This window comes from Cornus florida, unplaced genomic scaffold (assembly GCF_030987335.1).
Source record: "Cornus florida cultivar Cherokee Brave unplaced genomic scaffold, ASM3098733v1 CherokeeBrave_3.0.0_Hap2_Chr01, whole genome shotgun sequence".
Lineage (NCBI taxonomy): Eukaryota > Viridiplantae > Streptophyta > Magnoliopsida > Cornales > Cornaceae > Cornus > Cornus florida.
In genome coordinates this window covers 79,685,725-79,689,721 of record NW_026775571.1, presented here as the reverse complement: position 1 = coordinate 79,689,721, position 3,997 = coordinate 79,685,725, and the positions used below count along the sequence as shown (strand labels likewise).

At 34.6% G+C, this 3,997-nt stretch overlaps 1 pseudogene; it reads left to right on the top strand.

Annotated features, from left to right (window-relative positions):
* Nucleotides 1-2,459: 2,459 nt before the first annotated feature.
* On the top strand, nt 2,460-3,749 carry LOC132275821 (uncharacterized; annotated as a pseudogene).
* The last annotated feature ends 248 nt before the right edge of the window (nt 3,750-3,997 follow it).

The window sequence follows — 3,997 nt, the reverse complement described above, 5'->3', positions numbered from 1 at the left end:
TAAATTATCTCATTATCTATTTATTATTGATAAGGTTGGAATTGAGAAGGTTGGAATTGGAAATAAGAGTATTGGGGTTGAGATTGATTTTCGGATTGAAAAAAATTTGAAGAATCCAAATCATAATTGGATTGCGTTGGTAATTCAGAGTTATGAGAGTGGTTGAGATGGGGGCGAAAGAATGGAGGTGGAGGATCCATAGAGATGAATGTTAAAAAAAAAAATATTGAGAGAGAGAATTATTGAAAATGAGAATTAGTATTTATTAAGTAAATAATATAGCCGTTGTTTATTGCCGTTTTAAAAGAGTCGTTGAAGCTGTTATCTTTTTTTTTTTACTTTGTATCCATAAATTCTTTGTGAATCTATACAAGACAGAGTTGCCAATAAACAAAGGAAAGAAAATAATAGATATGCTCCAAACCATTCTCTATCTTGTTTGTAAAGAAGCCCATAGATAAGTCTTTGTGGGTGCCACAAAAAGGGCACTCAATTTTGAATGCATACCGCTCCTCTCTCTCTCTCTCTTTACTTTTCACAAATCTTCTTTACAATTTGATGTGCCCTAGATGCTCTGAGAGTGGCAATGGAACTGTGACATGGCAACACGATAAAACATATTTGGAAAATGAGGGGGAAAAAATAAAATCTTTCTTTATACACGACCAAAAAAAAAAAAAAAAAAAGAGAGACAAGTTGAGAATCTTTGTGGAATTTTAGAACTATGGAGGATTTTATGCAAGTGAAACTCAAAGGGATAGCTGGTCTTTACCAATCCCCTTAGAGCATCCGGGTGCAAGTAGAAGTAGGCAATATGAGAGTCAAGTAGAGAATAAGGCAATCGGTGTGGGTGGGGAGTGCCATGTCGCCCCACTGTCGTTTATCTATTACATTGTCCACATGTAGAGAGTCTCATAGATTAGAACATCCGGTGTGCTTTACAAATATTATCTATCTACTTTCAAAAAGTAGAGTGCCACATCAACTTACTTTAATGAAGGGTGCTGATGTGATACTCTACATTTTGTCATCCAATATGTTCATGGTATGGAATTCAATTATCTCATTATCTATTTATTATTTTATTAATTTAATTTAAAAATTAAATAAAAAAGTTTAAATTTTATTTTATTATTTTTTAATTTATTTATTAAAAAAAATATAAATTATTTTTTGTCTTTTTTGTTGATCCAAACCTGTTGGATCTTTCCCAATGTTAACTTATGCTTTGCATAATGCTTCATCTTCTTCCATGGACCAAATATGTTTCGAACGTCTTACCTCCCTTTGGAAAGTAGGAGAAAAAAAATATATCTTCTTCCATGGACCAACTCATGCTTTGCATAATGCTTCATCTTCTTGTGTGTGAGTCCCAATTAGGAAAAAAAAATATGTTTCAAACGCCTTGAATTATGTTGGGTTCGAGAAGGTCGAAATTGAGAATGAGGTTGGAATTGGGGATGAAGTGGGTATGAGAAATAAGAGTATTGGGATTGAGATGGATTTTCAGAATGATAAAAATTTTAAAAATCCAAATTATAATTAGATTGCGGTGGTCATTCGAAATTATAAGATTGGTCGAGATAGGGGCGATAGAATGGAGGTGGAGGATCCATAGAGATGAATATTAAAAGAAATATTGAGAGAGATAATTGTTGAAGATAAGAATTATTAGTAGAGTTAAATTAATATTTATATACTATTATTTTAAAAGAGCCATTGAGTGAAGAAGAACTGTTGAATGATAAAATAGCCGTTGAATGAAAACAGATGGCACAAAAAAATTGAAAAACCAGAGAATTGATTGAGAGATGTATATGCAAATGGGTATAGTTCATGTTGTGGAAAGAGACAAAAATAAATAAATAAATAAATAATTTGATGCGAGGAAAGGAGCAAAAGGCACCATGAAAAATATTAAAATATTGTATCAAACGGATATATATTATCTATCTGATTCTCTAACCGTGGACAATTCAATAGATTACAGTAAGTGAGGGCTACTTATTTGGTATTCTACTTTTCACCCACACCGCCTCTCTCTACTTTATGCTGATATACTCTACTTTGGTTCCCATCCCGAATGCTCTTAGAGCAAGTGGTGTAGGCAACACAAGTTATCTATCTGCTTTTTAAAAAGTAGATTGCCACGTAAGCTAAAAAGTGATGATGTGGTACTCTACTTTTTTTTATGCATATGTTCCATAGTGTGGAAACCAATTATCTCATTCTCTATTTATTATTTTATTAATTTAATTTTAAAATAAAATAAAAAATTTGAATTTGAATTTAATAATTTTTTGTCTTCTTCGCAACGGCTATATTTCAATTTCTATATAAATCACTCATTCTATCTTCTTTCAATTATGAAATCCACTTCTTTGCATCTCAAGTCCATTATTTGTTTTTTCAATTTCTATATAAACCACGAGTCTTCATATTTCTTATACAAAAAAACAATGGCTTCATCGTCACGAGATGTACCCGTCTCTGAGTCTATTTCTTCATTGAATTCGTCAGATTCAGATGGGGAAGATATTTTTGAAATCCATCGAAAAATGATGAACTATGTGAGCAGATTATTATCGCCCGATAGGGTGTGGACATTCTTTCAACCTCGTAAGAGAAAGTATATTAAACGCGATCGAGAGGAGGCAGCATAACGGCTATTCCGAGATTACTTTGCTGGAAATCCGATTTATCCACCAAACATATTTCGTAGAAGGTTTCGGATGCGACGAGAGTTGTTTCTTCGCATTTTGAACGGTGTTACAACATATGACGAATGGTTCATCCAGAAACCCGATGCCCTCGGTCGTATAGGGTTCACTCCTATACAAAAGATGACTGCTGCAATCCGTATACTCGCATATGGAATTTCAGCTGATCTTTGTGACGAGTATATAAAGATTTCTGAGCGCATTGCGATCGAAAGCTTGAAGAGGTTTTGTGATGCTATAATTGCTGTGTATGCGGAGCAGTACCAACGCTCACCAAATGCAGATGACATTGCACGTCTGCTTCGAGAAGGGGAAGAGAGAAGTTTTCCAGGTATGCTTGGCTCTATAGATTGTATGCATTGGGAATGGAAGAACTACCCCACAGCATGGCATGGCACGCACACGGGAAAAAGCCATAAACTTACCCTCATATTGGAGGTCGTTGCATCGAAAAATCTGTGGATCTAGCATGCTTTCTTTAGTATGGCTGGTTCACACAATAACTTGACTGTTCTCGATCATTCCTCAGTATTCAAAAGCATGATCAATGGTTCAATGCCTCCAGTTAATTACGTGGTAAATGGGCATCGGCGTACAATGGGGTATTACCTATCTGATGATATATATCCTAAGTGGGCAACTTTGATGCAGACCATCCCGCACCCAACAACAGTCCAAGAGAAATTATTTGCTAACAAACAAGAAGCTGTTAGGAAGGATGTAGAACGGGCGTTCGGCGTGTTGCAGATGAGGTGGGCTATAATGCATCAACCGGTATTTTATTGGAATACAGAAGATCTAAACAAGATAATGAGAACGTGTATCATATTACACAATATGATCATTAAAGACGAGGGCGAACACATTTTGCAATGGACACATCCGATAGATGACCCAATCTCCCTTTCACATTACATTCGAAACCAATCAATGTTGGCGGCACACATTTCCTCTCGCCTAAGTAGGATTTGCAATAGATCAGACAATGCTGATCTTAGGAGAGATCTCATGGAACATTTGTGGAATTAATTTTGGTAATGAAGATGTTTAAATTTGTTGTAGTCGAATAAAATGTAATTTAAAAATTATTTGTTTCGATTAGATTTGTTAAGAAATTTAAATAAACTATTATTTAAAGAAATATCCAGTACATATATAAATAAAAATTACATTATACAGAGATCGAAAAAGAAAATTACATTACACAGAGATAGAAAAAGAAAATTCAGAGTTATGAGATTGGTTGAGATGGGGGCGATAGAATGGAGGTTGAGGAT